Source organism: Mus musculus, chromosome 5 (genome assembly GCF_000001635.26).
Source record: "Mus musculus strain C57BL/6J chromosome 5, GRCm38.p6 C57BL/6J".
Classification (NCBI taxonomy): domain Eukaryota; kingdom Metazoa; phylum Chordata; class Mammalia; order Rodentia; family Muridae; genus Mus; species Mus musculus.
Genome location: NC_000071.6, coordinates 23,845,930 through 23,865,496, shown reverse-complemented (window position 1 = coordinate 23,865,496; position 19,567 = coordinate 23,845,930). Strand labels below are relative to the sequence as shown.

At 47.6% G+C, this 19,567-nt stretch overlaps 2 long non-coding RNA genes, 1 other non-coding gene and 1 pseudogene across 4 annotated transcripts; 2 read left to right on the top strand and 2 right to left on the bottom strand.

Moving 5' to 3' along the window:
* The window catches only part of Gm9534 (predicted gene 9534), a 29,400-nt pseudogene extending 27,151 nt beyond the window's left edge, over positions 1-2,249 (top strand).
* On the bottom strand, positions 10,464-14,900 carry 2700038G22Rik (RIKEN cDNA 2700038G22 gene). 2 transcript variants are annotated; one of them, NR_045040.1, is made up of 4 exons: positions 14,876-14,900; positions 13,342-13,376; positions 12,737-12,779; positions 10,464-11,730 (listed from the first exon to the last, which is right to left on the bottom strand). It is a non-coding gene; the product is annotated as an RIKEN cDNA 2700038G22 gene (long non-coding RNA). The 2 variants fall into 2 exon arrangements; NR_045042.1 differs by having other exon boundaries at positions 10,464-11,711.
* Gm42228 lies at positions 12,458-16,043 on the top strand. Its single transcript, XR_880875.3, has 2 exons — positions 12,458-12,799; positions 15,367-16,043. It is a non-coding gene; the product is annotated as a predicted gene, 42228 (long non-coding RNA).
* Snord93 (small nucleolar RNA, C/D box 93) lies at positions 13,220-13,264 on the bottom strand. The gene has a single exon (NR_028536.1). It is a non-coding gene; the product is annotated as a small nucleolar RNA, C/D box 93 (small nucleolar RNA).
* Positions 16,044-19,567: the final 3,524 nt, after the last annotated feature.

The window sequence follows — 19,567 nt, the reverse complement described above, 5'->3', positions numbered from 1 at the left end:
ACACTGTTGTGTAAAAGCCATTTTATTCTTTGAGAAATGATTATGGGATAGGCATGGCAGTGCCTGCATCCTGGCATGGGTTAACAAAATCTATTTTGAGGATGGGCCCCACCTGTTAATTCTAGTACTTGAGGGGCTGAGGCAGAACTGAGTTTGAGGATCTCCTAGTTACTATGTGGCCATGTTTGAAGACAGCACCAACACCACAAACTACTGACACCTCAGACTCTGGCAGTACTTACCAAGCACGAAAGGCAGGCAGTGTGACACACTGTGATTTCATGGAAACTTTCAGTAGGGATTGTTTGAATTATCTCCATCTCACAGATAAGAAAATGGAGCAACAGAAAACCGCATTTACAGAATGCAACATCAGTTCATGCCAAAGTCACAACCTTTTGAGACCTTCTGACATCTCCTCATGTTTATTTTCCCCCTACATGGCTGTCCTGTAGGCCTCTGGTCCTTTGATCTCACTGTGACTCAGCTTCTCTGGGAGAACATTCCAGAAGCAGAACGAGGGGCCGTGAATGATGTGTAGTGTTCTCTGAACCACCTCATGGGCCCTATCCACTTCATTCTGGTCATGCTGGGCCCGAGGCCGCAGCAGCTTGGCATGTTGGTTTCCCTCTCCGTGATGTTTGTGACCCTGGGCATGTGCACCAGTTCTTTCATGCAGGAGGAAGAAGGCATCTGGGAAAGGCACTTGGATGCCCCCACCTGAGAGGGGGACACCTCGTCTTAGCTCTCTGGGCAACTTAGACCCATCACTCACGGAGTGTCTCCAGCTGTTTTGTGCGTGTCTTGTGCCTTTTCTACAGCTGAGAGCAAATGTGTCACTTTCTGCCAATGACGTCACCTGCTTCCAGCACAACCCTGGGAGTCAGGGGGACAACTTGAAGGGCACCCATTAACTAAAGTTAGAACGATCTTCCTCTCAACTCCCTCAAGGTACTCGTTTTGATTTTGCCAGTGTCAGGACTGAGGCTGTTGCTCAGTTGGCACAGGGCCACCCTAGCATACAGGCTGGCTTCAATCCCCAGCATTGCTTAAACAACTGGGTATGGCTGAGTGGGGTGGCCCACGCCTTTTAACAGCAGCACTCGGTAGGCAGAGGCAGGTTCCAGGCCAATCTGGTCTACAGAGTGAGTCCCATGACAGCCAGTCATACATAGCCTGTCTCAAGAAAGAAGAAAAAAAAAAAAAGTTGGGAGTGGTGGTTTATGGTCTAAGTAAATCCAGTACTTGGAAAACACAGGAGGGAGGGGCAGCAATTCAAGGTGACCCTCAGGACTAGGCTTTATTTAGCAGGGGGGAAATGAACTCAGTGGTTTTATATTTTATTATTCTCTGGGGACATAACCAATCAGAATATTCTGGCCCATGTGCCTGCCGGCCACGGTGGTCTTGTTATTTGGGTTGAGTTTGCTGCTCTTCTGGATGCATTCTTTGCTTAAGTGTCTTTCCTGAAGTGAAGCCATTTGCTGGAGATGAAAACAGTCTTTCTGGCTTACAAACCTTGGGCCAGGTCACAGGTTTTCTCTTCTGGTGGCCAGTGTGGGCAAAGCCTCATTTCAGCAGTCAAGCTAAGACCACCTCTGAGAAAGAGTCTGTGTTGTGTGCAGTGAGCACATGGGGATGTCTAGTGATTAACTAGTTTCTGAGTGTTGGCCTGTACAAGGTCATCTGGAAAGGAAAACAGTACACCTAGCCACAGAGCCCCTTTGGGCTCATACTCCACGGAACCTGTCTGAGTGCCAGGAATTGCCTGTAACATTCGTACCTAGGCAGGTAGGCGAGTACCAGGTGCCAGCCTGGGCTCCTTGACTGGGTTCTGTCCCTCGAGAGGAGATAAGAAGTCAGCAGGGGGTAGGGAGGTGAGTCAGGCATGGTGGTCAGGGGAATCTTGCAACTCTGAATGACTGGCAACCAGGTTGCTTCTTTATTTATACAGGTTTCACAGACAGACCAACTAAAGTACAGACATGTTTCTGGATATGTGTTTGATTTTTTTCATTCCTTGTCTGGGGTCACAAGTTCAGTCAGAACTGGAACGATTTTATTTGTATTATCAGCCCTACAACTCCAATTCAAAGAATCTAGGAAGGTCTCAGCCAAAGCAAACACATTTATTACCTGGCAACATGCTAAATGCTGGCAGTATCTGCAGTTTTAAAACACTCCAGACAAACAGAATATCTGACCCAGACTTTTTTTTGGCTTTTCAAGACAGGGTTTCTCTGTATAGCCCTGGCTGTCCTGGCACTCACTTTGTAGACCAGGCTGGCCTCGAACTCAGAAATCCGCCTGCCTCTGCCTCCCAAGTGCTGGGATTAAAGGCGTGTGCCACCATGCCCAGCTTGTAATTTTTTTTTTTTTGGATGACCCAGACTTTTTATGAATGGCAAATACTAATTTGTAGCTTCTTTTACCTTTATCATTTCATCATCTACACTGTAAAGTAGGAGCTGGCTATTTTAATCAAGCTATGTTATTTACTGAATTCTATCCCTCTGGGTATACCCTGTATACTCCATCTTTAAATTACATTTCCAGAAAGCTCTAAGTGTATTGTAAAAATGAGCGTAGAATCTGTTACTAACTATTCTGGCCAGTCAGGGTTTGCCAGTTGTGTCTGTTTACTCTGCACCAAGTATACTATTTGAGTTAGCTTAGGGGAGGAACCCCAAGAAGATTCCTGGAGTCATGGCCTCATTTAGAGATTCCTAGCTTTCGCTTATCTGAGCTAATCACCAGGGCATAAGAAAGGCATCCAAATAGTGTCCAGATAAGGTTATTTCACTAAAAGCAGAATTAAGTTTAGAACTTTCCTTAAAAAAAGATTTAAGACATAATTTTCTTGGGAAGATGAAATATAAAATGAATCATAATGCAGGAAGTCCACAAGCATGCCACACAGAGACCAAAACCCAAAAGTTAGAGACAGAATTACAGCGATCACAGCATTTGGCTCAGCTTTGCTGGATCCGTGCCAAACAGCTGGGCTGGCTTCACAGCTTTCACCATTTCCAGTGGACTTGGCTGTGTCCGGTAGGAAATGACATTTATGACAGAAATTTCCAACTTCTGCACTACTGACATTCTGGACAACAGCCTTTGTTGTAGGGACATCCCTGCAGGATACCTTGTAACACCTGTCACTACTCGCTAGATATTGCTAGCCACATCTCACACCCGGTTGTGATATTCAAGTGTCTCCAGATGTTACCAAGTAGTTCCTCAGTTGAGAACCCCAGCTTAAAGGGCCAGAAATGGTGGTGCACACCTTTAATCCCAGCACTCAGGAGACAGACGCAGGTAGATCTCCATGGATCCAAAACCAGTCTGGTCTACAAAGTGAGTCCAGGATACCTAAGACTTTGTTACACTGAGAACCCCTGCCTTGAAAAATAAAATAAACAAAACCAAATACACCGTTTAGGGAGTATAGAGATGGCTCAGCAGCTAAGAGCACTGACCGCATCAGTCACTGCGCATGCGGAGGAGATGGGGGCAGGATCTGGAGCTTCGATGAGTACTGCAGGTATGAACGACATTGGAGACTGTTCGGGAGGACAGCTCACTCAATGAAGTAGATGGGGTAGATAATACAACTCAAGTCATGGGGGAAAGGGGAACAAGGACAAGGGAGGAGGTGCTGCAGTGGGAGCGGGGCCTTCCAAGCACATCAGCGGGACTAGCAGACTGCTGCCTACATGATTCTGAGAAGCCAGTCCTCTGGGGGTGGGGGTAGGGGGAACAGAAGCCTAGCTGGCTTCATCTTCATGGCCTTTGTCTCTATGGAGTTGAGCAGGCCCAAGCCTGATTTGGGTAGGGAGCAGCCCCACTCCTGCCGCTCTCTCAGAGAGATGTCTGGGGTATGGGCAATGCTCTACCATCCCTTATCTGGCTTGGGAACCCACATCTCCATTCTTGTTATTTTTTTTTAATGGGGCCATAGCATTATGTGTCACCATAGTCTGTGGGAACAGCTTGATATTGTACTAGGACTTAGATGGCTGACTTTGGCTATGTTAGTAACTTGGTTTTTGAGAAACACTGGATAAGGAATGGGGCTAGAAGGAGGAAGGGCTCCAATGGCTATGACCAGGTCCATCAAGGCAAGAACCAGACAATGGAGGGGTTGGAGTACCAGGGAACAAGATCATTGAAGGAATATTGGGACATCAAAATGGAGGTCGCAAGGGGTCTAATATTTTGTTCAACCAATACTGATTCATTCTTTTTTTTTTTTTTTTTTTTGGTTTTTCAAGACAGGGTTTCTCTGTGTAGCCCTGGCTGTCCTAGAGCTCACTCTGTAGACCAGGCTGGCCTTGAACTCAGAAATCCGCCTGCCTCTGCCTCCCAAGTGCTGGGATTAAAGGCGTGCGCCACAGCACCAGAGCCTTTCTGTTGTGTCATAATTTCAGCAAGGTTGGTCATTTGTACCTGGGGAATAATCATAACAGGAACTCAGAGGTAAGGGCCCTTAAAGAGTGGAACCCCTGTTAGGGTTGATTAAGGGAGAGATCTGGGGCTGAGGAGGAACCATGCAAGGTAGTGTTGGCAGGTACCGAGACTAAGAGGGGACTCATAAAAGAGGCACAGAAGAAACATGGAGAGGCATTGGGGTGGGATGTGGCAGCAGGTCAGCTGCATACTGAACATGCTGTAGCCAGGACAGGGTGGATCGAGCATTTCTTCTCAGCCCAGGGATGTGTGCAGCATAACCAGTGGGGCACAAGTTTTCCCATGATGCCTGGCTTCCATCTTTCGTCACAGCATCATCTACAACAGTAGTAAGATGGTTACTAAGGTTTTGAAATTGGCTATTTCCATGAGAGTGAATCCTCCAAGCAGTCCACCTCTCCTCTCTGATGCTTTTATCAATGCGGTGACAGGTAAAGTTAGGTTAGACAGGAATAGAAACAGAGCTTTGACATTCTTGGTCAGGGCAGTCTGTGGACCCGATTTCCTAGTTCTTGCCATCATAGGTTTCCCTAGCAGGAAAATGCCAGTGCTGGTTGTTGGGGACAGAATTATAGGGTGAGCATTGGTGGGTAGGCCTGCAAAATAACAAAGACTGCCATTAAAGTATCAGAGAGAGGCTTGAGGAGAACACATGCATTGTGCAGTTACTACCAGGTCATGAATGTCCTACCAGGTGGTCTTGTTCCCTGGTCACAGATATCTGTAGCTCCTCGTGGGTCTCCTTCCCTTTCCCACCAGCAATAGATGGGCCATCTTCCAGGTGGGGGGGGGGGAAGGTGTCATACATGTTTTGCTCATATTCAGATAGCCAGAGGCTGATCCTGTGGGGATGCACAAAGTCCCTGCCCATCGTGAGGAGGTCTGATCCCTTCCAGATCCCAGGCTTGGAGGGCAGAGATGCACCTGAATGTAACACCCCACTGGCTGTGCTGCTCGACGGGCTCCCATGGAAAGGGCTCCCTGGCCAAAAGCCTCATCAAAGCCCCACATGACTTCGTCTCAGCCCTGACTCCACCCAAGTCATTAGAGGCATTCATCCTGGAAGAGGGTCTCCCATTGTAAGACCTACAGGGCTGGACAGGGAAGAGTGACAGATGGCCCACCTCTCCTGGGATGTGGTTAGAATGGCAACTTGACTTTGGGGGAGGAATTTAGTCAAAGGGATATGGCTGCTGCCCTCCTTGACTGCCTATATGGGCTTTTTAAAATCTGTAACTTGATAGGGGTACAGACTGATTGACTTAGCCCAGGTGAGGTGAGCACTGACTGGGGAATACCTGAAATTCATGACTTTGTGGTCCTCCCTTCTCCCCAAGGTCATTGTCCACCAGCCCATGAGGACAAAGGAGATGGCAGACTTATCTCTGAGATCAGCTTCAGAGAGGCAGCCCAACTTTACTCTGGGTGAATCAAGGGCTATATAGTTTTGAGGAAGGCAGCTGGTAATTTCTAGGGTGGGTATGTGTCATTGGCTTCAGCTTAGGGTGCCAGTAATGCCTGTTTGCATGGAGACACAGTCCAGGAATTCCAGGTACTTGCTAGACAGGTTTTTATTGGGAGGAAGGAAGCTGAACCTGCAATCTCACCAAAACTATGTGACATTCTGCAAAGAGAGGTTTGTGTGGCCAAATACCATTGGCCAGGACAGGGGTATTGAAAGATGCTTCATCTACATACTCAGAGACTGTGGGTCCCGGGGTGGAAGAACCTTACAAGTGTGGGTCTCCCTTTCCTCATGGGTCCATGAGGGTGAGGGGAGCAGAGCAGGGGGCAGGGTTCTGATGGCCATGAGTACAATGGAATGGTTACCAGGATCATAAAGAGGCTGTAGAAATTCTGTAGGGATAGGAAGCCATGACTGGAGCCATTAGCATCTGAAGGAATACTAGAACTGGCTATGAGGATGGACTGAGGTTAAGGAAATTCCTGTCCCCAGGGCGATGGAAGTGTAAGTCTGAGTTCTGCCTCGACACTGGTGGGGTGTGAACGCTGCTCGAGCAGACAAAATGGAAAGGCGCTAGACTACATCCCATGCTCTCTGCCATGGCAGTGCTGGGCTTGCTGAATTCCAACACCTGCTCAGGGTGGCAGAATGTCATGGTTTTGTGTTCTGCCTCCCATGGGGTGTGGTAACACTGCTGGGCAGGTGAAATGTGGAGTGCTAGCCTGCATTTACTCTGTGTCGCCATCTGGTGCTGTCTAGTGAAGCGCAGAAACACTGCTCAGGGGAAGGGAAAACAGAGCCTAAGATGAGGGAGGCTGAAGTTGGGATCCTGACTTCCATGTGGAAAGTTGCTGCTGGAAAACAGTCTCTGAGAATGAAGAAGCCTTGTGGGCTCAGGATGTGCCCGGGGTTGGGGGCTCCCAAACTCTTGGACATCCTAACATTGTTCCAAACAATGTGTTGGGAACAGATTTGGGTCAGAGAGCTGAGGAACCTGGAGGTAGGGGAACTCTGGCTTAGCTCAGTGGTGGAGAGTACAAGGAGCATAGAGGGGCCTCTGCCAGGAGGCTTAGATGGTGTGGCTCTATAAATAAAGGCTTTCTCCATGTCCCCCACGGTGATTCTTGATGAAAGAGGCAAGTCCTTGGTGCTAAACTGTTTATTGATTGTTGTCATGAAAAATGAATGCATACCAGACACTTGGAGTGGACCAGAGATTAAATACCTTTTGCAGGGAGAAATGTCAGAGAACGGATGCTTACTGGACAATGAGATACCTCATCAGAATGGAGAACTCTGGTCTGGGATACATCAGGTAGGGAGTGTGGTCCTGTGACAGGGGCCTGGTCGGGAGCAGGTGAAGCTCCTACCGTCCTCAGAGGTTCCAGGGTTTGCAACCTGCTCACCTGTACCAAGTTCCCTGGCACTGTCCACTGCTCCACAACACCTTTCCTCTTTTATAATATAAAGGAGAGGCATCATTGGAGTGACTGTCTCTTATGTTATTTGCAATGAAAATCTTGGGTCAGGTGGGGTGTAAGCATCAAAATAAAACACAACATAGGCCAGAGGGGTAGCACAATATAAGCCAGAGGGGCTAGGAAGACCAAGGATTACTGAATCAAAGATTTGGTGGATTAAACTGAGAGTGAGTTTGTATAGTTTGTAAAGGTATTAACATCTGTTTTAGACATCTATATATACATCATCAAGGTTTCCCCAAGTTCAGTAGCCATTAGGCTCTGGCAAGAGAGTTCATCTGTTGCTAGAAGATCCCAAGACTGTCAGCATCTGCTTGTCTTACAAGTCTTCAGTTAGATGTTATGTGTGGACAAAGGCAGCTTTTTAGCCCTAGGCAGGTCCAAGGGGGTGGGAAAAAAATAATCCTTAATATCTATGGCCAATAGTGGAGTATTGACCGGGATTGCAAAGACAAGGAAAGGCACCACTGAGGGGACGCCCAGTTCCAAGTGGCCTTGATGATAGCCTGTAGGTATTATAATAGCTACCATTGCCTAGAATTCTTTTTAATTGCAAGTATGAGAGTATTCCAGGGGCTACAGGAAGGGGAGATATGTTGGAGTATGAGTTGAGTAAGAACTTTTAATTTCTCCCTGGGTAAAGGCCACTGTTCAATCCAGACAGGCTCATCTGAGACCCAGTTGAGGCAGGGAATATCATACCTAACAGTGGCTCTTAGAATTGGGGCTGACCCTGGGAGGGTGCTTGTCACAGTCCTCTATCTGGATGTACTCACTTTGCATGTTATTTGAGAGGACTGTATTTAGGGCTCCTAAGATCTCTCTTCCCCAACAGGTTGATTGCCATGTCCAAGACAAGAGGTCTGATAAGTCTGACCCAATGGCACCATCTGGATCCTACTTGAAGTCCTCTTTTGTGGTATACATCCAGGAGGAGCCTTCTATGCCCTTGTAGTTATAGCCCGGGGATTAGCCCCAATGCTATGAGACCTTGGATCAGAGTCTTATCTGTTCTGATGTCAATTAGGCATTTAAATAGTTCTCTTCCAACTTTTATATTGAGTTAGGGGTGTGAGTCTTCAGAAATATTAATGACTCACATTTTGTGGGTTTTCTGTCACATTGTTTGGGCTGCAGGTTGCCCCTTTTGGAGTTTAAAGGCAAAACAGGCTTGCCATCCTTATCACATTTAGAACGGCAGTGCTTTTTCCAATGGAATCCTTTCAGGTGTCGAGGACAAAGGCTTTTGGGGTGTGCAGCTTCCACTCCGTTAGATGGTGCAGAGTTGGGACATTCACCTTTCAAGTATTCCTTTCTACCTTTAAAACAGTTTTTGTTTTAAGAGCCTCTGTGAAGGCCTTGGCAAGGGAGGCGGCTTTATAGGGTCCCAATGTCTTCAGTGGCAACTATCATTTCTTATAATGTTCATCTTCCAGCTCTGACACACCAGCCAGTGTTCCAAATTCACGCCTCCCCAAACTATGCTTTTAAGGAGGACTTCTCTACCCATAGAGTCAGGAATTTTGATTTCCAGGCTCAGGTTTGTTCTAAGAACAAAGTCAGAGAGGGCTTTTTCAGGTATCTGCCAGAGGCAGAGAAGCAAGGAAGCCCAGTCTTGGGATGCAGAGTCAGGGACTATGTGATCCCAGATCCGAAGTGCACAAGGTGTACTTGACCAAAGCACTCCAGAGGTTGGGTAGCCTGTTGTTGTGTGGAGAAGTCATCTTGGCCCAAAAGCTCATTAAAGCCCCAAGGGATATTTTGTTGGGTTTGGTTTTGATTTTTCCTGATCTGTTGCAGGCATTCATTTCTATAAAAAGCCTCCCACTAAAGGAACAGGAGGGTAGGCAAGGAGGGTCAACAGATGTCATGCCAGTCCTGTGGTATATTAAGGGCAGCAGGAAGGTTCAGGAGAATAGACTTGGCCCAAGGGGCATGAATACCATCCTCTCAAACTGCCTGTCTAAGCTCTTGGTAAGCTTGGTAGGGATGCCAGTCTAAGGGCCAACCAAGATCAAGTGAGTTGAACATTAACATGGAAAGCCAAGGTGTTATTTCCATTGTGGTCAAGTTTGGAGGAGTCTTAAATAATTATTCAGAGGTAGCTTGTTGAGGGGTAGAAGGCATGGAGCCTTCAACAGTTTCCTGAGTGTCTTCAGAGGGCGTTGCAGGAGGGATATAAGGCAACAGTGGAGGATTAAGAGAGGTGGGTGTGTGGGGGTCAGGGGTCATTTTCTGTCTAGTGTATTCAATTGCTTGTTTTAGGGCAGCAAGGTCTGCCACAGGGAAGTCTTCAGGGCTTTCCTCCTCAGTCCTCGCGGGGAGTAACAGGTTTAGGTTCATCCTCAATTTCCTTCTCAGGGTGACCCGGGCATTACTGAATGGCCGCAATGATGGGTGGAACAACAGGGAGTTGCCCCTTGGAATTCTTGGAGTTTGGGCGAGGTAAGCCACCCAAGTCCATACCTCAACGTCATAGAGGCTGCTGGGGGTTCATCAAAGGGGCTAAGGGAAACTGCTTCCTTAAAAGAGATTTTAAGGCCCCCAAGCTAGAGGAGGGCCTGCAGGCCTCTAATTTGGGATTCCAGCTGGTGAGAGGTAGAATTTCCCATGGCAGAAAAGGATAAAAGCACTCAGCCAAAGGGGGAATGTCCTGGCCAGGTTGCAAAGCCTGCCTGCAAATTTAAGAAAGCCAGCAACCACCCTAAGGCCTTGTAGCTGGTTGCTGTGCTACCAGGTTCCTTCAGAAAGTTTTTTGCCAATGCCCAAGGGGCTGTTGGGGTCAAACCATCAGGGAGACAGTCAGATGGAAGGTAAAGAAGAGCCAGATGATCCTGAGGTCAGGGTGAGTTACGATGCTGATGTCCCTTAGGGAGGGGAGGACTCACTGCAAGTCCCTGATTCTGCGCCACCAAATTCCAATCAGTTGCTGCCCACTGGTGGTGTCAGGACAGAGGAAATGTGGAGCAAGGTCTTAGACAAGGGTTCCGTAGGTATCAACAACCGAGGTGTAAGACCCCCAAGACACAACCTGACGACAGATTGTTGCAATGGCAAGATGTTTATTGCTCCCATGCGTGCGCGCTCGGGGTTGCTCAGCCTCACAAGGAGAGTCAACCCCCAGCTCTAAAAGCACAGCTCTTTTTTTTTTTTTTTAAGATTTATTTATTTATTTAAGAAGTACACTGTAGCTGTCTTCAGACACTCCAGAAGAGGGCATCAGACATTGTTACGGATGGTTGTGAGCCACCATGTGGTTGCTGGGACTTGAACACTGGACCTTTGGAAGAGCAGTCGGGTGCTCTTACCCACTGAGCCATCTCACCAGCCCAAGCACAGCTCTTTTTATACTCTTTTTATGGAGGGTTGAATAGTCATATTGTGATTGGTCAGCAAAGCAGCAATATATTTGTAAATTCATTGGTCAGCTAATTAGTATCTCAGGGAATTTTGGTGGCAAGATCAGGGCACTTTGTGGTTTTCTTTGGAATTCAGTGCAGGGAAGGGCAGGAAATTTTTTCTGAGAACTAGTAATCTTGTTTTGGTGGCTGCAGACTTGGTCTGGTCATCTTCACCGCTAAATCTATGTTTCTACCCTAGGATACTGTTTCGGAGAACAGCTCAATTATTGAACTAGCAGGACTGGCTTATATAAATCAAGTCAGGGGAGAGGGAAGGTTACTTGACTCTGAGAGGCCAGGTGTCTAGCAAGGAAACAGAAGCCTAACTGACTTTATCAAGAATTAGCCTTTGGGCCTATGGAGTTGAGTAGGCCCAAGCCTGAACCTTCAGGAAAGGTCTGTACTTGAAACAATCAGGCTGGAGTGGTTTGGTTTCTCTGTGTAGCCTTAGCTGTTTTGGAATTTGCTCTGTAGGCCAGGCTGGCCTCATATTCAGAAATGCACCCGCCTCTGCCAGGATTAAAGGTATGCAGCACCACTGCACAGCTCAGGCTAGGCTTATGAGTGGCAGGTGAACCCTTGCCCACGGTGGTTGGCCATTTAGGGAGGAATGAAGAACAAATGGAGTCTCCAAATCACAAGACTCCTAAGAAATATGGGAGGTAGGTTTCTATCTCCTAATGGCTACCCTCCCAGTTTAAGTTCAGACAGCCATTTTAAGTACCTGCAGCAACCAAACCATAGGGCTGCTGTGCAACAGCCATCCTTTTGTTCAGAGGGGACAGGGACAGTCTGCGGGGTCAAAGCAGGTCAGGCTGGCAGGCGATGGTAGATCTGACGAAACCACAAGAAACATCGGGTTTACTCACTGTCAGGTAACTGCACTGGCTTTTCCTGGGGGGGGGGGGGGAACCTAGAGATAAGAAACAATCATTTATTAGAGATGAGAGACCAGTGGGCCTCGGGGTAGGGCTAGGGCCCTAGAGCGAGATTCCTGCATTGGAGATGGGTAGTGTCTGCCAGTTGGATGAAGATCTGGTGAGACTGTGGCCACCACCCCACCCCCACCAGACCATAGTTGCCAAGTTTACTCTGCTCATGCCTGGGAGCGCCACAGCGCATCATCGTGGACAATGTAAAGCTCTTTCACTCCATATATTCAAGACTCTTACTTGGAATTATGAGTTCTCTGAAAACATTAACTTTTTGCTTCATTTCTCTACAGAGCATTTGAACATAATGAGGCATTGACATGGTAGTTTAAATCACATAGGCTATTTGCTCATTCCAGCTACAGCTAGAGTACACATGGTGGGTATTAAGCCAGGACACCAAAAGGATCCTACCATACAACTCACTCTCCTGGGAGGACTAGATCTCTCAACTATGTGTTGGACAATTCTGAGCTGCCAAAGTTTAGGGCTCAGCAATTAGGAGCCCTGGCTGCCTGCTCTTCTTGGAGTTAGGTTCAATTCCTAGCAACCAAGTGTAACTCCAATTCCAGGGGGATTTGATGCCCTCTTCTGGCCTCCACGGGCACTGCACACACATGGTACAGACATGCAGGCAAAACATATAAAAAAGTTTTATAAATAAAACTAAAATTTTCAAAAAAAATTTCTTGATGCCCTCTTCTGGCCTCCAGGGGCACTGCACACATATGGAACAGACATGCAAGCAAACATAAAAGTAAAAATTTTATAAATAAAGCCAATTTTTTCAAAAGATCTTTTATGTTAACATTGTGACATGTTTCAGAGTAGGGCTGACGCATAGAAAACTAAATAATGGAACTTCGTTCTACAGACACAAAATTCTCATGCTCTCTATATACAATGAGAATGCCTCAGAATTCACCCGTTCCCGATATGAAGGGGAACAGGTAACCTAAAACCTTGACTCTACACACAGATGCCTACCTTCTCTTCTAGAAGTCGGACCAGTTCATCTCAAGCTCCAGAGCTGCAGAAGGAACACCAGAGGTAAGTACATCTGCAACCATTACTTAATAAATAAAGCAACACACCCATGTGTGGACTATGTTGACATTAACCATCTTTTAGTATAAATAGAACACTTAATGTACTACCCAGTACATTGGGTGGATCTACTCAGAAATGTTTGAACACAACTTGAAATGCAAAGCCATATCACCCTCTAAGTATTAAACATTCACCAACGCTCCCATTTATTACATTTATTATTTTGAGTGTGCACACACGTGTGCTAGCACACACATGAAGGTGCAAGAATAACTCTAGAGAGCTGGCTCTCTCCACCAGGTCCCAGAATCAAAGGTAACGGGCTTGGCACTGCTAAGCCCTCTCACTCCATTCTCCAACCCCTCATCTACTTTAAAAAGACATGGGGTGACTGCATTAAATTCCTGCCTGTTCTATTGGCCTCAGGTAAATCCTTTAACCCATCACAGCAGCGTATCCAGTCAGGTTAGAGTTCTCATCCTTGGCCAAGAACTGTTCCTGGAATTATGCCTGGAAAGCCAAACTTGCCATCTAACACATACCTTGAATTCATGATCATCCTGGACACAGCACTCATCTGCTCAAAAGAAAAAAGAACCAGCACTGTTACAAGCAGCAGCCACAGCTTCCTTCAGAAAGGACCTTCCTGGTGGCTCCTAGCTGCATCTGGTGATGGAAGGCCTGCCTCTGACTAGCATTTATTCCTGCACAGAGCTCTAATCTTCATACTGCTGACAGCTGGGAGTCCATTTTATTCCCTCTGGGCCATCTTTCCCACTATTTCCACCCCAGAAGCAAAAACTCTTAATGTTTAGAAGCAAATAGTACTGCAGGTAATAGCAGTACTCTTCCTTTAAGAAAGTGAAACATTTTCTCTGATTTCAAAACCAGAAGCAGCGTCAGATGTGTCTCCTGAGCCTGAATGAGGAAGGGAAAAATAACTCCTTACCTTAGAAGGTGGCTCATGCTGCCCTTCACTCTCGAAGGGGCTCAACAGAACCCTAACCTCTAACGGAAAGAAAACTACAACACAGGGAACTTGTTTACAAGAGCCCACAAGCCTATTTTTCCTCTAAAATGTCCTTTACCAGGCACAGTGGCTTATGTCCATAAATGCCAATACTTAGGGTCCTAGAGCACAAATATTCTCTGGGCCAGTATGACAATCTGTCTCAATAATCTAATAATCTTTTAAAAAGATTTATTTCTTCTATATGAGTGCACTGTTGCTATCTCCAGACAACACCAGAGGAGGGCATCAGATCTCATTACAGATGGTTGTGAGCCACCATGTGGTTGCTGAGAATTTAACTCGGGAACTCTAGAAGAGCTGTCAGTACTCTTAACCACTGAGTCATCTCTCCAACCATGATATTTACTTTTAATTGGTGTCTCAATCAGTCACCTCTTAAACAGGGAGGACTCCTGGGTGCTCGCTAAACACCTATACCCGGTCTTAGGAATTCCAAATCACGATTCCTAAATCATTGCTTATAAGTCACCTTGCTTAAGTGCTAATCCAGTGGCTCAGATTTCTCCCAGGACCCAAAACCCAGACAGGCTGGGTCTGTGTCAGCAGTAGGGTAATCCAGGTCCTGTAGGCAGAGGTCCCTGCTGGACTCGGTTGCAGGTATCCGCCTGAATATACCCTCAAACCTTAAAACAAATGAGCACAAAACAAAAAGCCCAGCCTTTGTGCCAAGCAGCAATTAAAGGACACGTGCGGCGGCGAGGACGCGCCTGCGTGGGCGAAATCACCCCTGCCCTTGCTGACACTGGGATTATCCTGCCTCCTGCTACTTTCCGAGCTCTGATCTCATTCGCTTCCTAAATAGTCGATGTCCCCGTCATCGGAGTCCTGGGCGGGCGGGAAGCCCCGAGTGTGCCCAGGACCCGGGCTGTCCGGACGCCGCGCCTCCATCCGAGAGGGGACAAATCCGGGCAGCGCAAGGCTGATCGCCTGTCCCACACAGAAGGGACGCGTATGGGCAGGGACCCGCGCCACGGGCGAGCGCCGTGAAAATCGCCAAGACCACGTGGCGTGGTCCTGGGACTCGCAATGGGGAGAGTACTTACCAGGAGCGCGCCGCGGCGGAAGAGCTGGGCGCCAGGGCGGGACCGAGTTTAAAACCGACCGGACATTGAGCACCGGGGCTCAGCCAACCAGAGTGGCCCAGCGCCCCTCCTGCCCGCCCCTTCCCCCGTTCCCGCCTGACTCCAGCGCCGGCCCTCACGCGCCCCCTGGCGGCACCAGAGCCACTGGCCCCGCCCGCTTCCCCAAAAAGACTTAAACTATGTCTGTCTGTGATATTTGCATGTGCTCAAAATGCCAGACATAGGTGTCAGCTTCCCTGGAGCTGGACTCACAGACAGCTGTGAGCCTCCTAAATTGAATGCTGGGAACTAAATTCAGGTCCTCTACAAGAACAGAACACTGTTTAAGCGGCAAACCATCTCTCTAGCCATGTAAAAACAAAACGTAAACCAACCAAACAGACCAAAACATCCGCCATTAAATTCCTGCTACATCCTGCCACAAGTAAGCCACCTTTTATTTCTCCTTATAGCAACAGCCCTCAAAAGAGTTGCCTACTCTTTGTGTGCTCTTGGTATGTTAAGCGTCACAGGCCACTGAGGAACTGAAAAGTAAGACACCACCATGGTACCACTTACACACTTATCAAAACGCCTGCACCCCAGACCCCACTCATCCATTGCTTGTGGGAACGCAAGAGGAGAATTCAGAAGACAGTGGTGTAAGAAGGAACCAACTGAAGCCATTTGGAACAGGCCTTAACTCAAAGTTTAAGTTCCCAAGACCTCCCTGGGTAACTGACTTCCTGCTTGGTGAGTAGAAGCATGGATGCTAGGTGAGTGCACTTCAACATGAACGCTGCAGTTGAGTCCTGTAGGAACAGAGTAAGTGCACCACAAAGACGTGCTCTTAAGGAAGTCCCCTACCCCTAAGTCCTGATTGGTGGGATAACTTAGCACAGACGTTTATGGATTTCAAGCTTAAAAGCCCCGTACCATTCTGGCTTGGGGTTGCAGTTCAGTTCCTGAGTCTCTTCTATGGCCCTGATTGATCAGCAGCAGCCCGAGTGCAATACATCTTTGTCATCTGCTTAAATACTTACTAAGATGTTCGAAGACGCAGTCAGACGGAGTCTGTGCTGCTGTTCCTAACTGGTTGATTTTTGCTGCCTAATTCAAATAAAGATCTTGCTTTGGGGGGACTCTTGAACCTGCTCGGGTTGTTTTGGATTTTTAGACCCCAACACAAGAACATATCTATAGGCACCTTAAACTGTTTCTCTATTTGTTTCTCAGTATGTGTACGTGAGTGTCTTTGTGTTTGTGCTCGTGTTGCCCATGCACGTGGAGGTCACAGGTTGGTGTTTCTTTCCCTCAATTATTCTCCACATTATTTTTTGAGACAAGTTCTATCACTGGGCGTCACTGACTCAGCTAGACTCTTCACTAGTCCTCCCCGCCCTGCAGAGGTCTCTGCAGCCTGCATGGGCATCAGAGAGAGGAGCCTTGGGAGGTGAGGATACAAGGCAGGTCAGCTCCACAGGGCTCAGTGGTCAGCGCTGACAAAACTTTGGCAGTCAGACCTCAGTTATTTATTTTAGGTATACTTAAGCACAGCACAGTGTGGCCAAAACTATCCTTGTGATGGTTTGTTGCATTCGTCCTCGACCAGCCCGAACGACAAGACCACCAGTTCTTCTAACAGCAGTTTATTCGGCAACCTTCAGTCTTCATCTCTCTCCCTCTTCATCTCTCTCCCCCAACCCCGGGCCTCTCACTCTTATATACTCTCAGCCCGCATCCACTCACGGCAGGCCACGTCACCTCACCAGGCACAAGGCTTCAGCCAATCAGGGCGGCAGGGGCGCGTCTCCACCAAATATAGATTTGTTTACACCACCAGCTCTGCATCCGGCAGGCACCATCTTTAAGGTGCCGCTCAGGCAGCCTAAGGGGGAGGCTACAGCCTCCTACAATGGTTACCTCAATCCCACATGCACAGGAAGCATACCTAGGTCAGTCTCTCTGTCTCCCTTCTCCCTCCCCTCCTCTCCCTCCTTCTGAAAGACCCACAACGTGAGGACTCCCCCACGTTCTGACTCAGGAGAGGCAACACCCCAAAATCACTCACAAGAAACGGTCTTGCTGCAAACTGCAAGAGGATTTTTATTCAAGAGCGCTCTCAGGCCCACGGTCATACACCATGCAGGGGTAGAGGACCGTGGGGCGCCGAGTAGCTGGATAAGGGGGTATTTAAAGGAAGAAACCACAACTCAAGGAGGTGGGGAGGGCGTTGTTGGAAAATACCAAAAATACCAGTTAAGAGTCACAAGGAAGTGCAAAGTCACAAGAGTCACGAGGAATACCTGGTAATTGTGAGGGTTATTTCTCAAGACAGTTTCTAAGAGCCCCTAACAATAGCACATTCTTTGAATGAACACTCTTTGAACCCAGGAAGCGGGTGGGTGGAGGAATGTTGCTATCTGTTTTATGACCAGCACACCTTGAAGCACTGAGCCACAAAGGCCACACTCCAAACCTGGGCCCAAAGGCCTAGAATTTTGTTTTTACGTTTTACTCTTTCACTTCCTCCACCCCCTACCCCTCTCTGGCTTTTCAAGACAAAGTTTCTCTGTGTTTCCCTGGCTGTTCTGGTACTCAAACTCAGAGCTCTTCCTGCCTCTGCCTCCTGAGTGCTGGGAGTAAAGGCGTGGGCCACTGCAGGGCCATACCTCAATCTCTTTGTGGAACATAGACAGATCAAATGTGACTACAGCAAATCTCTTTGTAAAGTACATGTGACACCTTCCATAACAGGAGGTTTTGTTGCTTGCCTGAGGGAAAACAAGAATGGGTCTGGAGGAGCGTCCAGCACCAGAAAGTCTTCAGCCACCCAGATTGTACAGAGGTCACCAAGCTAGAAAGTATGTCTGCTCAAGGCTTCTGGGAGGAAAACAGGTTTGATTTTACATTCCTTCTCTTGAAGAACCAAGCCTGTGTGGTTACCATCCCAGGCTCTCCTAGTGCATGCCTATGAGTACCAAGACCACCACGCCCCCTATACCTCCCAGCACTGGTGTGAGAGACAAGTGCCTCTGTAAAAAACTGTCCCTCCCCCTTTCAATGTGGGTGCTAGGTTTCCAATCCAGTCCTCAAGCTTGCCGGGAAAATGCTTTACTGATTAGACCGAGACTGCAGCCCCTCATTTTAGTTTTAAATGAAAACCAACATGAACTAAGAGGCAGCTTTCTTGACACTCCTTCCACAGAGACTGACTTGTCACAAGGTTTCTCTTCCTACTTCTAATGTACATAGAAGATGGAGAGGTGGGATGGAGAAGGGAATCACATCTGCCATTGATTCAATGTGAAGATATATTGTTGCAACTATCAACTTTCTGATCCCTGAGAATAATCGGGAAGTAGCAGGGCTGAGGACAGAGAGGAAAGAAGGGCAGAGAAGTGCGCAGTGAGGTGGATCAGTGGGTCAGTATTTGAAAAGTTCAATCCCAGACCCCATGGAAGGGTGGAAGGAGGAGAAAGACATCTCAAAGTTTTCCTCTGAGCTGCATTCGTACACTATGGCATGTGCTTGTATACACACACACAAACACATGCACATGCACACACATGCACACACACCTCACACCTCATAGACAGATATACACACACCACAGACCTACACAGACACACACCACACAGACATACATATACCACACACCTCACAGACAGACAGACACACCACAGATGCACATAGACACACCACACACACACACAAACCACAGACCCACACATATCCACACACCACGGACACACACATCACAGACACATACATGTCACATACCTCTCAGACAGACAATCAGACACACACACACACACACACACACACACACACACCACACAAAGAGACACATACAGAGAAACAAATACACCACACATAGACACCACTCACTACAAGGACACAAATAACACCTCATAGACAGACACACCACACACCTCACAGGATGACAGACACACACATACACCACACAGACACATACACACACATCATACCTCCCAAACAGGCAGACACACACACACCACACACCTCACAGACAGACACACAGACACACACACACCACAGACACACAAATACGTATACCACATACCTCAGAGATAGACAGACAGAAATACATACACACACACACACACACCACAGACACACACAAGTACATACACACACATCATTCCTCACAGACAGACAGACACACACACACACCACACACACATCATACACATACATACACACACACACCACCGACACACACACACAGACAGAGACACACCACACAGTCATGCAGACACAGACACATATACATATACAGCACACAGCATGCACACACACAACACACACAGAGACACACACACACACCACACATATACACCACACAGATGCACACAAACACACACATACACACCACACAATAATAATAATAATAATAATAAACAGTTTTACAAAGAAGTGACTGAAAGATGGCTAAGGTGAGTAAGAGCTGAGTGCCCCTGATTCTCTGGCCTTTGTGTTCCTATTAGGATCTTTGCTGAATATGTTAGTTTGTTTTGTTATTGTTGGTGGTGGTGTTGTTTTGGTTTTTTGAGACAGGGTTTCTCTGTGTAGCCCTGGCTGTCCTGGAACTCACTCTGTAGACCAGGCTGGCCTTGAATTCAGAAATCTGCCTGCCTCTGTCTCCCAAGT